The sequence below is a fragment of the Phacochoerus africanus genome, chromosome 14 (assembly GCF_016906955.1).
Source record: "Phacochoerus africanus isolate WHEZ1 chromosome 14, ROS_Pafr_v1, whole genome shotgun sequence".
Lineage (NCBI taxonomy): Eukaryota > Metazoa > Chordata > Mammalia > Artiodactyla > Suidae > Phacochoerus > Phacochoerus africanus.
In genome coordinates, this window is record NC_062557.1 from 58,202,534 (window position 1) to 58,224,814 (window position 22,281).

The window sequence follows — 22,281 nt, forward strand, 5'->3', positions numbered from 1 at the left end:
ACGCCCTAACCTTTGTGACCAAATGAGGGGCCGAGACTAAAACTGGTTCTGATCCCTGGTGCAAAACGCCTTAACCCACTGCTGACACTTTTTAAAAACAGAACAAATGTTCAGGACTTTTTCTTCTTTTTTTTTTCAGTACCAACTTCCTCCAGGATGACAGCAGGACGCAGCAAGGAGGTAAAACCTAAGTGTGGTCTGGAAGGTTCGCTCCTGAGCTGCGTCTGGCTCCCCCTCCATCGTCATCAGGCTCCGGTCACAGCTCTGTCGGACGGCGCATCCGGGTCTCGCTTTGGCTACCACGGAGCGTCGGGGGCCAGGCAAAGCTCTCCACGGCGCTGTGCCTCAGTTTCCAGCAGGGAAACGAGCTTATTAGCATTGTGACGACTCAAAGCCCCGTGGAAGTTCTCTCCTCTCCCGAACCGGTGAGTCCAGGTCCAGAGTGGATGGAAGGACTCTCCGATGAGGACACGGCAGGTGTGGTTGACAGGGAGGCTCGGCCTCCCCGGGTCCCAGGGCTGCCCTGCTCGGGGCCATGACCCCCCCCCACCCGGGGAGTCTCTGCTGGCCGGGGGGTCTCCTGCTCCGGGAACCAGCCTGCCCTCTGGCCTCGCCCGCAGGAAAGGAGCTCTACACGCTTTCCCTGCTTCTATTTTGATTTTTTTTAACTGTCTCGCGTATCAACCCAGCAGGTTACAATCTGTGTTACCTAATCTGTATTGGATACAATCTAAACGGGACGGCAGATGATCCAGGCCGTACAATGTACAACAGTTATGGTGGTGGATTCTCTCTGAACTTCGAAGATTTTCATTCTAGGATTTATGTAATCATTCTTCCAAAACTGTCAAAAATGCATCGCATGTGAAAACGCCTTTGTAAACTCTTAAGGATATGCACAATTATGAACTTTTTAGACTTGTGAGAGATGCAAGAGATACAGCAAACCCAATTTTCTGTCCTTAAGGACCTCACAATTTGTTTAGCCTAGAAGGTATACTTCCCCTGAACTCAGACCAAAATTTGAGCATCATCTAAAACCTGTGGGAAGAGGCCGGATGCAGCTGGAGCGTTTCCATCGGGGTTTTCTCAGTCTTCCTCCACAGTCATCCCTGGCCCACCCCAATGACTCATTCAACTTGGGGTTCACTGCGATCACGGGAGCCTTCTCCCCTGCCCTCGACTGCACTCGGAGTTCCATCTGACCACTTGGAGATGATTTAACTCCCAACCCTGAGCTGCCTCTGGCAGCCTCTTTACACGACTTACAGCGCTATTTCCTCAGAGTGTCACTGGGGAAAGAGGGACAGCCCATCTGCGGGATGGCCGGCAGCACGCCTTCCCTCTGAAGCCTCTTGACCGGCTGCTCATAACACTTCCTCAGGGAGCCCCTGGGAACGTGGGACAGAGAGGAACCCAGCAAAGAGTCAGCCGGGCCCGGCCAGGGGCTCTGCCTCACAGCGCTGAACACTCCTCCACACGCTTCTGCCCAAACACAGCCCTCCGGAGCGGCGAGAGAGGGTGAGGCCGTGCACGGTGGAGCAGCCGGCTGCAGCCGCTGGAGCCAGAAACAGGGTCCGGGTGGAAAGGATACAACGATCCGATTCAGGACACCCACCCTCCTCAGCGGGATCCAGGTGGACCAGGACAGGTACGCAGGTGGCTGTAAAGTCCCAGGGGTGGGGTGGGGACCACAGACAGAGAGGGAAACGGAGGACTCTGGGAGACCCCTGTAGGTAACAATCACTCGAGAGAGCCACCAGAGCGTCCTGGCACGAAGCTTAACCGTAAAACCACAAATAAAAGCGGGAGATATGCCTCGGTCACTCAGCGAAAGATCAAGCAAAGCCAGCATTCAAGCTCAGCCAGACAATGACCCTTAGGACCACGGACGGAGTTTAAGGGAAAGGGGACCTTCCCGAGTGGGAGCTGGAGGCCGTCTTTCCCTCCCCACTCCCCTGGAGGATAAAACAGCAGCCCACCTGCTCCTCGGGGCAGAGCCTCCTCGGCCTGCCAGCGTGCATCTCTCATAAGCGTCCTATCCTAATAAATCTATCTCTCGCCTATCACTCTGCCTCTCGCCTCGTTCCTTGTGCGTGGAGGCATAAAGAACCTGAACTTGTTAAGTCCAGACACCAGATGAGTGAGTCTAGTTAAAAAACCCTGCACTCAAGTCCCCATCTGGGTTTAGGTGGGGTTCCAGGCAGAAGTGTTTCAGTTTCAAGGACTCCTGTCCCCCTTAACCACCAAGGCCTCTCTGGCCGCAGCAGGGGGAGGGAGAAACCTGACCTCGCTCCCCACCCTGGAGAGAGTGCCCAGGGGCGCCCATCCCCTCATCCGCCTCCACGTCCGCCCCCTTCCCACCTTCAGGGCGGCCAGTGCCTGGCCCCCACTGGCCAGTGGATCCCACAGCCTGGGAGGCACTAGGCAGTAACCACCTGTCATCACCGAGGCCAGAAAAAAACCAAAGGGGACATTGACTGGGGGCGAGATGGTTGCAGGACAGATATTTTCTGGAACTGGGTCCACTGAGCTTTAGTCACCCTCAGAAGCAAGGGTATGTCACACAGAGGAAGGAGGGGGCAGGCCTCCACCCTGCCCTCTCTGTCCCCGTCTAGGAGTCAGCTACGGGCTAATGGGGGCTGGTGGGACCCTGGCGTGTCATCCTTTGTCGGGAACCCTCTGGCTCACGGCTTCCTTCCTCCAGGCGTGCGCCCCATTCACCAGGAATGGACCTGCTGGGGACTGGAGGTGCAGGGGCTCAAACACACCACCTCCTGTGGCCTCTTCCTGCCCCAGCTCCCTTCCTCACTCTTCTAAGGATTTTCAGCTGGGCGGTCGTTAATCCCTTCCAGAAGCCAGAAGCAAGCCTGGCCCAGCCTCAGCGGGTCCACCAGCTCCACCCCTGGCCCAAGCTGGCAGGTGGCGCCACCTGCTGGCCACAGCCTGAAGCCCAGTGGAGAGGAGAGGATTTTAGGGGTGGGGCTGGCGGTTTCCCCAACCAGCTCAATTCACAAGTCCTGGGTGGGAGAACTCTGCTTATCTGATGAAAAGTCCTCGAAGCAGAAGCCTACATAAATTAGAAACTTCAGTGTTCAGAGATGAGGACAGGACGGGGCTCAAGATTTACGGAGCATCTGGACAACCGCTTTGTTCATTTTGCTACTTCCCTTTGTTCTATTTAAACTTTTTTTCCCCCCTTAATTCCAGTCTAGAGCCCAGTTCCAGCCCAATTCCAGCTGGGTTGTTGCTCGTGCAAATACGTGGAGGGGTGAAGCTCTGTGCTTCCAATCTGGTGTTCTGCAAAATAAGCCGAGGCGACTCTGTGCAAATGACCTAGGCAGTGTGTGACCTGGTGGAATTCAGCAGCTAGAGGAGGACGGAAATGTCAAGTGAATGAAGGAAGTGGAATTAAACGATGGTCCTGTATGGTTGAGAAGCCTCTGGAAGGAATGGAGACACCACAGGCCACCGACGACCCCTCGGACCCCAGCCCCCGTGGCCCACGGTGGGCTTCGTCCTGCTCAGGCCCTGTAGCTGCCCAGGTGTTCTGCTCCAGCCTGGCCAGAAGCTGCACCCCGTTCCTCAGACACAGGGCCCCCAGCTTCCAGCTGCTCTTTCCATGGGGCTCTTGAGCCCTGGGCCCCCTCCCCCGCTGCTTCTCTCTGCACCCAAAGCTTCACTGAGGGTGCTTCACCATTGCGTGATGCCGCTCTGGGACCAGGAAATGGCCCGGCCACAGACCCAATGGCAGCTGACCAGTGGGTACAGGGGAGGGCATCGTGGCAAAGTTTTAAAGTGTTCTGGGCACTTCTGGACCTATGCCTTGGGCATGTCTGTTAGCACCATTCCCTCCCCGGAGTTCCTCCTCCAGCCTCTTCCTGGTGCAAAGGGTAAATTCTCCAAAGTCTAGCGCCACCCTGGCCAGTGGGATGCACCCACCAGGGGAGGGGGGGGTGTCCTAAATGTCTCCCCATGGTATGGCCACAGATGTTTCAACTTCCATTTCTCTGTTTTTTTGTCTCATTCTGCAATTAATTTTTGTGCATGTTTTAGATGTGATGTAAGGGCATGGTAAAAGCTGCTTAGATTTATAAATAGATGCACAGCTGTCGGGGCGCATGCTCAAACATGGAGGTGCACCCTGTTAAAGGTTTGGTGACCTCGGGCCTGGCCCACGGCTCCTGTCCCTCATTCTTGATCCGGGGGGGGGGGGGTTCCCGCTTTGTCGGCCCCCACAGCAGTCCTCCTTCGAGCAGGTGGCATTAACCCAACCTCTAAGTGCACCACCCCTGTCAGAAGGGACCCGGAGGTCAGGCCTGAGCCCACGTCAGTCGCTGGGCCGGGGAGGTCGCGGGGCTCCTGGAGGACGGAGGGCAGCCCAGCGCTACAGCTGCTGAAACCTGGTCTAAGCACTACTTAGATTCAGAAACGCAGGGCTGTTTGCAGCTGCCCCAGCCAGAGTCTCAGACAGCGTCCTGCATGCAACATGTGCTCGGGAAACAGTTCTGAGCTCTCTGTCAGCAGTTCTAGCTCAGGGAACACTTCTGGGTGCTCTGTCAGGGGTTCTAGCTTCAAATCCCAGGGGAGGAAGTGGAGCAGAGCAGGGGCTCAGGAAGGTGGAAGTGCGGAGGGTGGAGCACGACAAGCTGAAATCTGGGAGGCCCTGCTCATGCTGGGAGACTCTGGGGCTGACGGCCAGTCACCCCAGTCAGAGTTCCAGCTCTGTGACAGCCCGGATGTCACCAGAAAGCCACCTCATCCCTCTGTCGTGCCCCATATGGAATGACACGTTGCTAACGACTAACCAGTCCTAACCACATGCTAATGCTGCTACACATGTTAACATATTTTCTGAAACGCTGCAGAACCAGGGTCCCTGGCACTTTTTAGTTTGAGAAGGATAAGGGGAGGGGCAGCGTGTCCTTAGACAAGCCACTTTCAGCATGTCACGTAAGGAAACAGGGTCACGAGAGTGAAGCACAGGTAGCCCGTCTCCATGAGACGATGTCAGAGAGCTCTGACAACCGCAGAGCCAGACAATGTGAGAGGCTGTCACCAGCAAACAACGACATTACAGACTGGAGAGTGCTCCTGCCATCAGGAACGCAGCAGCACGAGAGAGACAGAGTCCTCCGCCTCAAGGCGTGAATCTGCCCCAACGGAAGCCTTCAGCAACTGTCCCAGCCATCAGCCGTCAAGAGTAAAGCGTCCGAAGTGTTTCTATAGATTCCAGGAACCCAGAGGATCTGGTGTGAGGCCCCAGAGAACAGGACTGATGGAGAAACATGAAGCCCCGACGGAGATCCTGGCAGTCCTACAACGTTAGGTCCCTGCACGGCTGATGAGCTGGAGGACAGAGGGGGTTTTAATTGGTCCCATTTCCCCTTTGTTCTAGTCATCTCAGCCCCTATCTTTCTCCAGGTCAGGAGCGGCCCTGAGATGACATCACGGGCTCCCCTGACGGCTGGGGAGGCACCGCCACACTGCCCATTTCCCCTTTCAGTCGCATTTATGACTCTGGACAAACAACTTGCTCACACAGCTAATGTGTAAACGTCTGGCAATCTGCTGTCTCTAGAGCTTAGGATCAGACTTAGATCGCAGGAGGGCAAGGAAGGCCCAAGGAGCTGGGGAGCATGGCTTCCTTCATGGTTATGCAAGCACCGGCGCTCAGCCCAGAGAGCCGAGGCCCTCTGGACCACTCATTAAACGTAGGCCCCTGGGGAGCTCCCCCTGTGGCTCAGCAGTAAAGGGCCCAACTAGGATCCATGAGGATGCGGGTTCAATCCCTGGCCTCACTCAGTGGGTTAAGGATCAGGCGATGCCATGAACTGTGGTGTAGGTCTCAGACATGGCTTGGATCCCGAGTTGCTGTGGCTGTGGTGCCGGCCAGCAGCTGTGGCTCTGATTTGACCCCTAGCCGGGGAATTTCCATATGCCGTGGGCTCGGCCCTAAAAAGACAAATAAATAAATAAAGACAAGGCCCCTGGACCATCTTCAGAGGGTGGGTCCAGACCCGCACTCCTCCGGACCCCCAGGTGCTGCCAATGCTGGCCCTGGGCCCCACCCGGAGAACTACTGACATGAACAGTGGTTACTGACAGCGCCGCAAAGACCCCTGAGCCGCCGCCTCTGCTTCCCTTGGGAGGTGGGCTGTAGGGCAAAGGGACTGGGATCAGGAGGACACTAGGGACGACATACGGGCAGCGGACAGGTCTCGCGTGTCAGACCTTTGCCACAGTGTCTCTCCATCAGGCTGGATCCACGCCCTGACATTCAGAAACCACAAGATTTTAAGGTTTTTCTTTCTAGACCAGGTTCTGTCTGTTTTCCTGGGACCCCCAAAGGGACGTTCCCTGAAGTGGCTCAGAGAGGCCAAGGCTCCAGGGGGGACTCGCCAGCACCAGTGACCATGACGGCCCACACAACCCCTGCGATGCTCTGGGGCGCATAAAAAAAGACCACATGGTCCCTCCGGCGGTATCCAGCCCCCGAGCGGGAAGCAACCTGTGTGGCTACCGTCTGAACCTGCCCTCTGCTGCGCATGCTGAGTGCTGGAAAACATTACAGACAGACAGTAGGTAAGGAGAAACAGAGAGAGGCTCACAGACGACCACCAAGATCTCTCTACTACTGCAGCATAGCTCCCGTTGGGAAATATGGGGTCACGCTCCCTGCTGACCACCTCCTAAAGCACCATGCGTGCCCAGCAAGCCAGTGCCACCAAAGGAGGGAGTCCAGATTAGGAGCTACAGCGACTCCAGGGAGCTGACCACCCACTGTCCTGCTCAGGTGGCAGAGGGCAGCATGAGGCCTGGGCGTGCTCCTTCCCAGGCTCGGTTCTCCCTCTGCACAGCAGGGTGCTGACTGCCACCAGCGCAGGGGCCCCAGGGCCGCGGGTGCCGTGAACACAGTAGCCTTCTGTTCCTCTCACGCCATCACGGTCCTCTTCTCCCCGCTATGCCAGGAACTTGCTCTGTCATCAGATTTGAGTTGGAGGGTGTTGGACGCTCAGAATGGCTGAGAACAGCCCCTAGGAAACCAAGGCCGACTTGGGACTGGACGGTCAGACTCAAACGGCAAGGAGCTGAGACAATGTCACATTGTGGGGTTTAAAAACATGCATTTTTAAGAGCCTGTGCTGACTGAGTCAGCAATCTGGAACATTCTCAAGAGACTAAAAATATCCTGCAAGTGGACTGGATTTTAAGCTTAAGAAACTTTCTATGTGAAAACAATTGGGTATTTCTTCTTTAAAACAGTTATGCATTTTCTTTATTTGGATTTTCACTACTGGAAATAATAAGAAAGACAGAGGGTGTTCAGGCCTCAACTGGGGGCATGGAACATCAGGGCCCCAAAAGCCCTAAGATTTTATCCAAACGGCCAAGATGCTACCCAGAAGACTAAAATTTACCACTTTTAAATCTTCCAAGTCATGTTTTCAGAGCAAAAAGGTAACATACTTTCTTTTCCTTCTGACAGTTCGGAGGATTCACTTTCCCACCATCAACCAGCAGGACAAAAGGTTCTTTTCAACCAGGAGCTGGCATCTGCCTAATGCCTAGTGCTTGGAACTGCCCGCCTTTTCGCAGCAAGACCTGAGCAGAGATTTCTAAGTGGTCTGAAACAGGTGAAAGGGACCCATGGGTGTTGCCACCCCCATGCCGCCTTCCCCTAAGTCACACCAACACACGTCTGGGGGCATGGAAAGGCAAAAGTTCATGATGCCGAGAACTGAAACAGGTACACCAATGCCTGGAGTCCAGCATAAAACAGAGGGGCCTGCCTGCCTGCCTGCCTGGGCATCTCAGGTGTGCCACCCGGAGGGAGCGGAAGGCTGGGCATCTCGCCCCAGGTGTGCAGGTTCAGAAGCGCAGCACCAACCACTCACCGAGGGCCAATCGAGCCCCTGTGAGTCAGTCCAACCCAGCAGACTCAGGCAAGGCTGCTCTGTCAATGACAGCACCAACCTAATGCCCTCCCGCCGACATTTCCAGGAGGACGCTGCGTGCTGGTCATTCCCATGGGACCCTCCTGTTCACTTACTTGGACTTCTCTCCCTGTCCCATCACCCCACACCGATTACGAACCTTCCCCCAAACTGCATCCTACTCAGTCTCACGCCCCTGTTCATTCACTCCCAAATGCAGTCTCATCAACCCGTGTACCTGCCCGGCACCTAACTCAGCATCTTGCACAGAACAGGTGGCCACAAGTGTTGGTGGCCATGCGGGTGGGACGGGGACCACGGGGACGAGATGGGGACTGGCCTCCATGAGGAGCAAAGCACAGCGGCTAAGAGCACAGGCTCCGGGTCTCTACCAGGTGCTAGCTGTGTGACCCTCTGCCTCAGTTTCCCCGGCTTACCCAATTAGGGTGATACTCACAGAGCCTCGTGCGCTGTTGTGAGCATTAAATGAATTAATCTCTGTGTTAACGACACCTCCCGGAGCCGCGCACGGCACAGTGAAGCGCGTGTAAGCGCTGGTCGCTGGGACTACGACCTGCTTGACACCCCACCTAGGTCTCTCACCCCATCTCCAGCTAACCACCCTGAGGTGGACACTGCCACCTCCTCCTTAAAGAGGCGGAAGCCAGGCTGCTCAGCCGCTAAGGGGCAGAGACAGATTGGGAGCGCAGAGCTGGGCCCCCCACTCCTCCTTCCCCTGCACCACAGATGACGCTGAAGATAATCCTCAGCCAAGAAGAACACCTGCAGGTGCCCACCGAGGACCCCGGAGGTGAGGCCAACGTAGCATCAGGCTCCACCCCCAAAATAAGGCGTGTGATGATGTGTCACTTCCCAAGAGCTGCCCTACATGCTGCAGCCCTGGACGCTACGGCATCACATCCAAGCTCAAAAGCCTTCTCACTACACCAGCAACAAGGCATCCCGAGCATTCACTGCCCCCAAAATGTCCCCCCTGGCGCTCCGCCCGACCACCAGCACGTCGCCAGTGCCCACATAGCTCCCGCGTCTGGATGGCAGATGACAGCTGGGCTTCCCGGCAGCTGGTGGAAAACAGACCGTGTTTTCCGAGACAGGATGTTACTGTGCCTCACTGACTCCTCAGCGTTCCTTCAGCCCCGGGATGGCAAATAGTTAAACACTGTCCCAACGAGCTCTAACTAATTAGAAGCGACTGTGTAGAACCAGGGCTGAGACGGAGCTCAGGGGAAGAGAGCTCGGTGACTGACTAGCGACGTCTGCCAGGGGCACAGCGGGGAGGGCTGCTCAGGGCCCTTCTCCAGGTCAAGCAGGGGAGGACGCGGCCCCTGCCTTCAGGCAGAAACCCACAGAGGTGAGGAATCAAATAAAAATATAACTTCACAGGATGTGTGGGGAGACCACTGTACCTAAACCTTACGTGCTCTGACCCTTTATGGGGTGGGGCTTTCAGGGGCTTTTCCTTTTCCCAACATGCTTAAAAAACACACGCCACTGTCACCCGCCTCTTATGGACATCAGGCTATAAAACCACACGATAAACCACCTTGAGACCGGGCCCTGCACAGCACTTAGCCCAGCCCTGCCCACTGCAACAACCTGGCACAGCGCTTGCTTGGCTCCTTCATGGGCCCAGCCTGACCAGTCATGACTGTTGGAAAGTGTTTCCTCAGGCTTGGCCCAAAGCTTGTCTAATTCCCATCCAGCCGTCCTAATTCTGCCTTCCTGGGAGGGCCATACACACAAACAACCCCTGCTCAACAGGCTGAGGGCCCAGGATGTGACATCATGGCAGCTCCCCCTGCCCCCACCCTGGCCCCCGAGTTTCCCCTTCTCCCAGGGAAGGGGTCCCAGGACAGGCAGTGTTTTCTCAGATCACCCCACTTACCCTGGGCTGGCTTCTCTGGATCACCTTTGAGTCCACAAGTCAGAGAGGACGCCAGCCTCTCTTTGGGGTCCTCCTCCCAGGTCCTGTTGTCAGAAACTGCCTCCAGGCAGAAGCCAGGGCAAAGTAAGGCTGACGTCATTTTTATCCCTTTCTCTCTCAGGCACCGCAGTCGGGCACTGCCTGCTGTGCGATGCCTGGGGGAAAAAAGGTACTGGATGTATCTTGCCCAGCTCTCCCAACACTTTACCTGCAAGGTTGAGTGAGTCCTTGTTACCGCATCACAGAAGTCCCCACAACTTAGGTTTGTAATTTTGAAAGTTACTTCTGAGTGGTTTTAGGGACCCATCCAGTTGAGAGCCCCACCAGTGACGTGTGAGAAGGCCTGCTCCGGGAGCTCTGCAAAGGTTCTCTTACATCTGACTCCGTCTCTGTGTGTTACCCGTTGCTGGCACACATATTATCACGAACTCTCCCAGTTCTGTGAGGCGGGTGTTATTACCCCCACTTTTCAGATGAGGAAACTGGGTTCGAAGAGATTGACAAGGTTTAAGTGTGGAGGCCCAACCCACAAGGCAGGCCTTCTTCGGACACTGAGAATGGGACCAAGTACGTGAAGACAGAGCTTGTCCCTCTAAGTCACAACCACCCCCACACACGCCTAAACTAAAGCGTAGAAGGGAAAATGTCCCAGCCTGATGGGTTTCACTTCCGTGTTTCAAAACTGGACAAAAGGGACAACTCTCTTAAGAGACATGTATAAAGAACCAGACAGACTGAAGAAAACACCCTGGACAGAGAACCATAAAAGCAATCACCTCAGGGATTTCACACACACACACAAACCCGACATTGTCTCTGCGAAATGCAGGTTTGATTCCCGGCCTCACTCAGTGGTTAAGGATCCAGCATTGCTATAAGCTGCGGCACAGGTCACAGATACGGCTCAGACCCAGGGTTGCCATGGCTGTGGCGTCGGCCTCAGCTGCAGCTCCGATTTGACCCGGGCCTAGGAACTTCCATATGCTGCGGGTGCAGCCAAAAAAAAAAAAAAAGAAAAGAAAAGAAAAGAAAGAAAGAACAGCTACTTATGAAAATCCACATTCTGTCATTCTTTTTTGGGGGGGGGTCTTTTTAGGGCCACACTCATGGCACATGGGAGTTCCCAGGCTAGGGGTTGAATCAGAGATGCAGCTGCTGGCCTATACCACAGCCACGCTGGATCCTCAACCCAATAAGCGAGGCCAGGGATTGAACCTGCAACCTCACAGATACTAGTCGGATTCGTTACTGCTGAGCCACAATGGGAACTCCTACATTCTGTCATTTTAAAACAAAATACAGAGCAGCACCACGTACTGCTTAAGGAAAGTGTTTTTAAATGAATACTAAAAATTCACATAAGGTCTGACAAATTTGCGTATTTTTTTAAAAGTTGCATTAAGTCAAAAAAATCCTGAACCAAGTTAAAAATGAAGTTATAGGCTGGAAGAAGATATTTCAACACATGTCGTGGACAAGGGATAGATATTCAGAATACTAAAAGGATCTCTTACTGAAGAAAGCCGTGCGTGTGTCAAGAACCAGGTGTCTCCCACAGTTTTAGCACAAAGTGGGGTGGGTGGGGTGCGTGTGCGCGTGTGTGTCTGCACTGGCATGATACGCTCTATGTTTTTGCACAAGGAATTTTTTTGACTTAGAATGTCCCGTCCCTATTTTCTTCCCGGAGCTGGAAAAGACTTTGTGAAATCGAGTATCTCCTTCCCTTATGCTTCTCTGGCCTGTTGCACATCCTGTAGGAGACAAGCTTGAAAACAGTGCGGTCGTTATGATCAGTATTGCCCTCGTCTACTAGGCTGTCATAACAAAACACCACCTGGCTGAAACAAGAGAAATTCACTTCGCACACTTCAGGAGGCTTGAGGTCCAAGGTCAAAGTACCAACTGATCTGGCTTCTGAGGAGAGCTCCCTCCTGGGCTTGCAGACGGCCGCCTCTCCCTTCGCCCTCCCTCGCAGGGCCTTTCCTTGGCTGCAGACATGGAGGGATCGCACGCTCCCTGTTCTCTTTGGGTTTTTCTCTTTGTGGCCACCTCTGCAGCAGACGGACGTTAACAGGCTAGGGTTGAATCAGAGCTGCAGCTGCAGGCCTACACCACAGCCGCAGGAACGCTCTATCTGTGACCTACACCACAGCTTGTGGTAACACCAGATCCTTAACCCACTGAGCGAGGCCAGGAATCAAACCTGTATCCTCACAGACACTATGGCAGGTTCTTAACCCACCAAGCCACAAGGGAACTCCCTCTCTTCCTAAGGACACTAATCCCACCTCATTAGAACTCATCCTTGTGACCTCATTTAACCTTAACTACCTCCTAAAAGCCCCATCTCCAAGCAGTCGCACTGGTGGTTAGGGCTTCAACCTGGAACGGGTGGGAGGGACGACACAACTGAGTCCTGGCAAGTACTCCACCTCCACCACCTGCTCTATTAAACAGTCGCTTTCATCTGGACGAGCCTTCAGCACCTGCTCACCTGTCCTAGGAACTGGGGTATCGGATGAGTTTGGCTGTTTTCAGGCCACTGGTCTTTCAGTGACCACAGATGCTAAGAGATCCAGTTATTCATGCTCACCCAACCTCACAGGTTGTGCTGGTTGAAAACCTTGGTGCCTTCATCCCAAGAGTCAAAGGCAAAGAGCGTCAGAAGCTGGAGACAGGTGCCAACAGAAACCCACAGAGACAGCACACGGACAGCACCCACAGCACCCCCACCCCGGCCCCTTGGTGGTGGCCCTGCTCACCGCCCAGGCTGCAGAGGCCGTCAGGTGGCCTTCTTCACCTCCTGCTGCTCCAGCCAGTGGGCCCCAAAGGAAGTGATGTGTGACTCAAGACACTGAGAGTCCACCTTGGCTAGGACATATGCTAATAAAGTTCACTGGGGGCCACTAGGTGCCCAGCATTGGTCAAGAGAGGCTTGTGCTGTCAGTGTTTACAGACAACTGTGGGAGTGTGGTGGTGTTTTTTTTAGGCATCAACTCGGCAGGGCCGCAGCACCCAGTTCTTGTGATCTCGGTGTCGCTGGGATGTTATTTTGTAGATGTGGTTATAACATCTACAAGCTGCTGACTTTAGGTAAAAAGAGACTGCCCTTGATAATACGAGCACGTCTCATCCAATTACTTACAAGGCCTTAAAAGCAAAACTGAGTTTCCAGGGGAAGAAGAAAGCTGGCTCAAGACCAAAACGTCAGCTCCTGCCCAAAGTCCCAACCTGCTGTCCTATCCCACAGAGCAGGACTGGTCAGCTCCTACAAGTGCATAAGCCAGTTCCTTGTGTGTGTGTATCTGTGTGTCTCTGTGTGTGTGTGCACACACATTGTATATGTGTATACATGTACGGAAAGATGGGATTTATTTCAAGAACTATATCCACAAGATACACATACAGACAGAGATCTGGAGATCTAAATTTCATCTCCTACTGGTTCTGCGTCTCTGGAGAACCCTGACCGACACAAGAAGACGCACACAGACACAAAGAATCACCAGCCAGTGTCCTAGCGCTGTGACTGCGCAAGCATCCCACGTGGTACTTGGCTGTGGGAGCCCAAGGCAGACCCTCCAGATCTGGATCCTGGCTCCAGCGTGGGCTGGACGCAGTGTGACCCTGGGTCAGTTCCTACATTCTGTCAGCCTAGGTTTCCTCCTCTGTAAGACGGAGGTCGTATCTCCCTCCTAAAGCTACCACAAGGGGCCAAAGAGGTTATGGGTTTTGTCTGAGATCATACAATAGTGGGGACAAAGCCAGGATTTGAACTCAGGCCTGTCTGCCTCTGCTGCATGTTCGCTTCAGCCTCCTTGAAAGCTACACTTTGGCTGTCTGTGCTTTAACAGACACCTTTGCTGAAGACAGCCCGTACGTTGCCACGGCTCAGCTTTACAGAGATGCCTTGTGCATTCTCACCTTCTGCCCAATCCGAAGGTCGAATTCCAAGTTTTCATTGCATTCTGGTATTTAGATGTGATCGCTGGCTTCAATCCTAACCCATCTTAAATCCAAACTCATCATCTGCTCCTGCTTCTGACAAGTCCTGGCTTCACCTCTCTAGCTGTGTGACCCTAGGAAAGCTACAGACCCTCTAATCCTAATTGCATCTGTTCGGATGCAGGGGTGAGGTGGGACGGATTGGAGATATGAGGAAAGCAGACACACATATCATGTATGCAGTACCTACCTCGGTTTCCGGGACATGGAGGGTACTAAACACATTGCTGTTCTTATTCATTCAGCATCTACTCATTCATCAGCACTGGTTTTAATTAACTTCACAACAGGAAACATGGGTTTAGTCCTAACCCACTATGTGCAGCCTAATTTTCCAGAAAAACTATCATTTCTCACTACCTGTAAAGAAGTTGCTACGGTGTGGCCGTGTTTACATTTTCTGTTGGTGTACTGCCGCCCAGTGGACAATGCACAAGTTACAAGCACAGGAGGAAAAGGGCGTGCAGAGAAAAGTGGTACCCTAAAACAAACATTTACCCTGAGGAACTGGTCCACGGCACTGTCGAATTTCAACAACTATCTGAAAAACATAAACAACAAGATGTCTTTTTAAAACTATAAGTGGATACTATAGTAAGTTACCAGCTTATAATCTGATAATCTCTTTTCTAAGAAAAATAAACAATAACTGTCGTTCTTTCATGCAAATGCCTGCTTTTCCTCAGCTGAATTCCCCACGTCGTGCAGTGGATGAATCTAAATCATACAGAAGCCACTCAAACTAGGGGGTTAGATCTCCTCACTGCTCTACTTTTAACTCGCTAATCAATTCTGTTTTCCTTTCTAAATTACCATCGTGGAGTGCTCTTCAAAGGCTTGGGACTCTGCTGAGTATTTCACACGGATTACCCTAATCGATAAACGGAATATTTCACACGGATTACCTTAATCAATAAATGGAATATTTCACACGGATTAGTGATAATGACTATTGAGTTTTCTACCTCTCCCTTCAGTCCTCTCAGCTTTTGTGTCATGCATTTCGGAGCCCTGCTGTCAAGTGTACATATATAATTGTCTTCCTGATGGAGTGACTCTTTCATGAACATGCAATGTCCTTTTTTTTTCTTTTGTAACAATTCTTTTTGTCTTAAAGGCTGTTTTGAATCTGACCTCACGGTTTGTGATGGGAGAAGCAAGCTTTTTAACTTGTTGAGCAGCTTTTACATGTGAAGGTTTTCTCTTGCCACATTCAATATTCCCTCACTGGCTTCTGACAATTGGGCTATGATGTGTACAGATGTGACTCTCTGAATTTATCTTGCCTAGATGCTGCTGCACTTCTTGCAAGTGCAGATTCACGTGGGGATTTCTCCTGTCTTTCATAAAGTTGGGAAAGTTTCTAGCCATCAATTCTTCAAATATCCTTTTTGCCTCTCTCGTCCTGGGACTTCCGTGAGTAGGCGGGAATGACTGAGGGCCCTCGCTGTCCCCCAGGCTGTGTTCACGCTTCATTCCTTTTTCTTTCTGCTCCTCAAACTGCATGATTTCAATTGTCCTCACTTCAAGTGTCCTGATTCTCTCCTCTGACTGCTTAAATCTGTTGCACTCCTCCAGCGGATTTGTCCTGTTACCCCACTTCTCGGTTCCAAAGTTTCTATTGGGTTCCTCGTCACAGTTTTCATCTCTTTACCCATCCCCTCATTGTGTGACAGATCAGGCTCCTCATTCCTCTTAGTTCTTTGTCCACCGTCTCTTTGAAGCTCTTGGAACACCTTTAAGACAGTAGATTTAAGGTCTGGGCTTCCTCAGGGAAGGGTTCTGTTGAGCTCTTTTCCTGTGTATGAGCCATACTTCATTTCTTTGCATGTCTTAAGTCAGATTTGCTGCCCCTTCTCTTTAGTACTTGTTGTGGAGGGTTCTTTTTTAGTTACTTTTACTTTCTTGAATGAATTCTGTACAGTGTGAATTCTTTGGCATGTGCAGCTACTGAAAGTTCTATTCAGTTAGCCTCTTTGTCAGCTAATCAGACTTCCGTAAGCCCCTGAAACAATGTCTTCCCCTTTGGCCAGGGGCTCATGTGTGATGGGGTACACCTTCCCTCCAGCAGCTTAGGGTTCTGCCTAAGTCTTCACTTCCTGTTTGTGCAGAGCCTCAAGACCACCCAGAGATCAGAGACTAGGCCTTTCCCGGTCTTCCCAGGGCAGGCGAGCCCTGCACGTGCATGTGGCTTTCGACGGTCCCAAGAACAAGTTGAGGCTTTTCAAAGGCTCCTATGGACACCTCACTCCCCATGTTTTACAGTTTGTCGACCAATTCGCGGTTTGCCCCAACTGATAATCACCGTCTCGGGCAGCTGTGTCGTTTAAACAACTGCCACTGTTTGCAACAAACCACCTCACTGGGGATAGGGCTTTTCTCACTGAGTCACGTAAAAAAAAAAAATAAGACCTGAGGTTGGGATCTTCCTCAGGAGCCACCAGACAAATCCAATAGTGAAAATTCTGAGCACAGGGCTTCCTGGATAACTGCAAACCTACTTGAGGGGAATTGCAAACTATCACAGTGGCTGCCAGGCTGCTCGTTTTCACAGACGTCTATGGTGTGAGTTCAAGGCTGCTAATTTTCAAGGCAACCACAAAGCTGGTAGAGGACGGGACTAGAACAAGTAAAGATAAAAATACACAAACTACTGTCCTTTCAGATAGTTTACCACTTTTCCCTGAATGCATGTTCCTCAGCCTGGGGCAGTCCCTGGGTTTAATTTCTGAAGTTTGAAAATGTTGATTTTGACCTGTTATGCCAACGCTATCAGTGCCTTCATGGAGAACCAGATTTTGAGAGCTCCTTAGCCCACCATTCCCAAAATGCCTCTCCAGGATTTCCTTTCATAGGAAATGGGACCCCTGGGATTTCTCATAAATTAACACAAGCAGCACATACTGAATTCGCCTGGAACAGTCGACATCCCACCTATACTTCCCATCCAAATGAGAAACCCGTTTGGCTTCTCAGATCCCATAGAAAGTCAGCCCTTGTTCCCAGTCTATGGCATTCACCTTCAGTAAGCAACACGGACCATTAGAAAGAACAGCAGGGCATCAGCTCAAATCTACCTGCTCTCCAAGCCCACCTGAGCAGAGGGTCTAAGGAACAGACCGTCTGTTGGGAACTGCAGACCAGCATGTCTCACCCCTGCAGACCCACAGCCACTTTGCATACAAATTTTTTTTTGTCTTTTTTGCTATCATTTCTTGGGCCGCTCCCGCAGCACATGGAGGTTCCCAGGCTAGGGGTCTAATCGGAGCTGTAGCCGCCGGCCTACGCCAGAGCCACAGCAATGCTGGATCCGAGCCACATCTGCAACCTACACCACAGCTCACGGCAACGCCGGATCGTTAACCCACTGAGCAAGGGCAGGGACCGAACCCGCAACCTCATGGTTCCTAGTTGGATTCGTTAACCACTGCGCCACGACGGGAACTCCCTCATACAAATATTTTTAAACATCCTTTTTATTATTCTAAAAAACTTACAGAGGCATTTCATTACCACAGATTTTAAGTCAACTCAATGTCTACCTATAAAAGAGACAAAAGGAATATGCAATTCAATGTGAAAACATAGCCATTTGGCCACAACTACTGAACACAAAACACAGTCAGGTGCTTGCAAATATACGTATAGGTCCCAAGAATGTAGCCACTACAAAGCAGACTAATGCAGCGGCAGCAGTTTTAGCTTGCAGGGCAAATGCCATGAGTCATGCTGACATGAAAGCTAGTGACAGTTTTCAAAGTGGTGAAAAACTCTTGGTATTTTCTGCACGAGGGAGACCACAAACCATGGGGTGTCTCCGACAAGAGTGCTGTGGGAACTTGGGCCTGTGTCAGGTGATTTCGAGAAGGGCTCCGTGAATCATGATGTTACTCTGGATTGGCTGCTTTCAGAAAGGAAAGCAACCGAGCGGCTAACCCAGTAATTTCCACCTCGGCAGCAGCAAGAACAGAGTGGTCTAAAGCTATAGCGAGCAGGCGGCGGCAGCCTCTCACGTAAGCAAGAGACAGAGTGCTTGGTCATTTTTAGTCATCTGCACAGCATCCTTGCTTCGATGCTCCAACAGGACTACAGACGTTGACAGAGTGTCCTTACGACTGTCTTGCTCCCTCAGGCAGAGTGGCCTCGTCAGATGCTGCCGTTGTACAGAATTACTTTTGTTCAGGAACACTGGAGCCTGGCTCTTAGGGCCAGATCGGCTTCCATCTGACAGCTGTGAGGGGATGCTTTTCCTTTCTCTTTACAAACAGGAGTTTCATGCACCTAAATATCCATGAGACCTACAGATGCTATTAGAGATGCAGGACACTCTCTGGTTGTACAGAACTGTCCGACGCTCTGCAAGCTCCAGGCAGCCCTAGGCTCCACCCGCTAAAATAACCAGTCACTGTGTTAACCCACTGCTAAGAACACATTTACCCAAAAACCCTGCCTTGGGGGTGGGCACCTCCTCAAGAGAACTCCAGCTCTGAACATTCTAAATCCACCTCCAAAATCATATTAAAGTAAGGATACACAGCAAGAGTACAGAAGCCTACATCCTCCAGAACCACCGCACAGAGCTGTGCTTTCATGGCTTTGCATCAAAAGCTGGCTTAAAAAAAGCCGTCCAGATCCAAGGCTGGCTATTCTCAGCGACGGCGGCAGCCGTGTCCCCACAGAGCCCCCCACAAGAAGTACACAGTGGGCACCGCCGGTTCCCTATCCAATGTCCTTTCTCCCTTTTCCCATAACGAAACCTCACTTGTACCGGAGGCAGTGCTGGGCCCGCCCGCAGGCCTGCTTTTCCGGGCACCTGACACCTTCTTCACACCTGACACCATCTGGCCAATGAGAAGCGAGCAGAAGCAAGTCTCCCGTGACCTCTGAGAGAGTTTTCACTTTTCTGATACAAAAGATACAACCGGAACCTCCACTGCCCTTCCTTGCTTATAAACACATGAGTCATCTTCAGCTGGGACAGTCGTCTTGTGACCCTGAGGCAATGAGCATGGGGACAAAACCAGCTTTCTGAGGAATTGCTTAGTAACCACATCAACACCAACGAGTGCCCAGACTTCCTTTGTAGAAAAACACACAAACCCTGTTTTTGTTTAAGCCACTATTCTGTGCAGAACTGTTACCTGCAGTTGAACAAATTACTACCAGAGAAAATTAACAGATAAAACATCAGATAACTGAAGGAATAAGAAACAGAGGTTTAGAGTAAGCCTTTAATGTTACAAATGACTAGACAAGACCAGTGCTCAAACCATGAGTGAGTTAAATACCCATTTTTCACAGCAGGAAGCCAACAGCTTATACACAAAGTCGATAGGTCAACTGACACTGACAGAATAAGCCTATTGTCTAGTGTGGCCGTAAGGACCCCAAAATACAAAAACTGCAGCAGCTGAAGAAGTTTGCTTCCAGGGAGCAGAACTGTGAGCAAGGTAAGACTTGTGTTTCTTTGCAGCCCTTTGGTACTACTTGGTTTTCTGACCATGAGTGCTTTACTTATCATTTTTTAATTAATCATTGTGGGCAGGTTACATACGAGTTCACATTTTTTCTTGGCTTTAAATGACTTCAGAAAATGATTAATCTTACTCTTTTCCCTTTAGAATGACAGTATCAAGGTTTCAAGGAATGCTTCCTGCTTCTCACAAGAACTGGATACTATTTCAACTTTTTTTTTTTTTTTTTTTTTTTTTTGCTTTTTAGGGCCGCACCTGAGGCATACGGAGGTTCCCAGGTTAGGGGTCCAATCGGAGCTACAGCTGCCGGCCTACACCACAGCCACAGCAACCTCAGATCCAAACCACATCTTTGACCTACACCACAGCTCACGGCAACGCCGGATCCTTAACCCACTGAGCGAGGCCAGGGATCAAACCCACAACCTCATGGTTCTTGGTCGGACTCGTTTCTGCTGTGCCATAACGGGAACTCCTCTACTTTATTTTTATTTGAAAAATGTATTTGACATATGACTTGAAGAACGTGTTCTTCAAAACCAGGCAGACTTTGGTTTCGCAATGGTTTGCAAACAGTGGCTCAGGGCTCCTTGGAAATTGGTAGAGCTGAGTGGGTGATTCGAGAGCCGCCAACCCTGCTTCCTCTAGAGCGGCTCTGCTTTGCTCACTGCAGATACTCAGCTCTGACTCCCTAGAAGAAAGAGTCCCACCAGTCTGAGCTTCACTGCACCATGCATAGTTAGCACAGCTGAACTTGACCTGCAAACATACTCACTTGGGCTTTATAGGTTTTCTTCTTTTTTCCCCTCTAAAATGTAATTAACAAGCATGAAAAGATCAGATTTCATCTAAACATTCGGATTTTCCATTCCTCTAGAAAAACTGAAAACCCTAGCAACAGAGGGACCACATTCCTGGGTGGCAACAAATGGCTGGAAATGAGAAGTTCTGTCCCTTTGGCTGGAGGCGCACACTCCAAGTTGAACTTTCACCTGTCTGCTCTGATGAGAACTGGCAACCCTGCACTTAACAGACAAAAATCCAATCCAACTTCTTTCCTTGCAAAATGAAAAAGCACAAAGCAGTGGAGAAATTACTGAATTAGGACTTAAAATTTTTCTGAGCATTATTTGTCAGTTGTGCACCCAAATTCATCAGAATGGGCTATTCCAATGTGACATGTTATGAGAACAAATGGACCAGAAGAGCAAGTGGCTTCACACGCCAAGCATTTCTCACCTGCGTCGCACGTCCAACGGGAGCTGGTGGGAGCTCTGCTCTACAAGCCGCTGTCTCAAGCACCACTGGCTGCCACAAAAGTAAAGAAAGACGCAGGGATCTCCCATCAGTTGCACTTTCCACACTCAGGAGTGACACAGCTCACCTCCACTGTCACATGGGCCATAGCTGACCACATGGCTTCAGGTGAGCAGGGAGCTGGTGGGGGGCACAGGAGACCAGGGGTGGGTGGGGGAGCATCGCTGGCTCCAGGCTTACAACTTGCAGTAAACCATCTCTCATCTCCGTCCTGGTCACACACCTGTAACACGAGGTTACCTGTGGTCTCTCCTCCCTCTCAAGGTTACTGGGGAGAAGCAAACAAGGTGATACATATGACAGAACTTTGGACGAGCTCTAGAGAGTTCTACAAATTCAAAGGATCAGAGTACCTACAGCATGGGCGGACTGCATGTGCCATCACCTCAACACACACACACCTTTCAAAGGTGTGGACCTAACAGGTATGCTGGGGGCTCCTTTCATGGCACCATTCAGCCAGTTCACCTGTGCTCCAGGCTCATCAGGGAAAATACCACTTGCTACCCGTGGTCTCTTTCAAACAGTTTTTCCATCTTGATGAAAGAATGAAAGTGTGTGTGGCAGATTTTACTTTCCACAGACGGCTGCTACATCCCCTCCCTCGGAACTCAGGGGGACCTTGGTGACTGCTTCAACCGAGACCAAGGGACAAGCGACACTGTGATTCCCAGGACCAGGCATAACACCACCGCGCTCTGCCCTGGCTCCCCAGGGAGGCCTGTCTCAGGACACAGCTGCCAGGCCGCAAAGGCTCAGATGGGCCTCAAGAGACCACCAGATGTCACAAACGCAGCTGTTCCCACCAGCAACCTGGGAGAGCTGGCTCACAGCCACCACCAACCTCCAGACCCATAAAGATGCCCCCAGATGTTCCCTGCCCCTGGGCCAGCGTGCAGAACCCAGCCTTCAAGTGCTTCACCTGAGCCCGACCCTGCGGCAGAGAAAAGCTGTCCCCACTGGCTCTACCCAAATTCCGGACCATGGCTTGTGTAAGCATCATAAAATGGGGTGAATTTTTGAGTAGCAACAGCATCTGGAACCGCTGGATGTATCAGCACCTATCGCACCAGCTTCATTGCTTCGCAGGGAAAGGAGCACATATGTACGCGCTGAACTAGTACATCTCAAATACCATGCCCAGGGAAACAACCACGAAGGATGCCCAAAAATACACTGTACGGAGAGGAACTCAGGCTGCAGCAACAGAAAAAACAAAGTAACACTTAAGACAGAAACCTATTTCTCACTTAAAACTGGAGACAGGCAGTGTGGGCTCTTCCCCGGCCTCACGTCTGCCTCACGCCTCTGCTGTCCACAAACGGGGCCTCCAGCCCAAGGTCCGAGACGGCTGTTCCAGCGCCATCGCTTCCGTCTACATCCCAGCCAGCAGCGGGGGGGGGGGGGGGGGGGGCAGGGGCCAGGCGCGCCTTCCTTCTAAGAACGATTCCCGGAAGTGTACCCAAGGCGCGGCAAGGAAATCTGGGGAAGATGGTCTTTGGGGCCACATCCTGGGGAATAAGCAGGGAACGAGGAGGGAAATGGATGCTAGGGGATAAACAGCAGGTCCTGCCATGTGCACCTTCTAAAATGCAATTCATAC

The 22,281-nt window shown here is 51.7% G+C and overlaps 1 long non-coding RNA gene across 1 annotated transcript; it reads right to left on the reverse strand.

Moving 5' to 3' along the window:
* Positions 1 to 5,954: 5,954 nt before the first annotated feature.
* LOC125114046 (uncharacterized) lies at positions 5,955 to 22,078 on the reverse strand. Its single transcript, XR_007131677.1, has 3 exons — positions 20,601 to 22,078; positions 14,386 to 14,428; positions 5,955 to 10,037 (listed from the first exon to the last, which is right to left on the reverse strand). It is a non-coding gene; the product is annotated as an uncharacterized LOC125114046 (long non-coding RNA).
* Between the last annotated feature and the right edge of the window lie 203 nt (positions 22,079 to 22,281).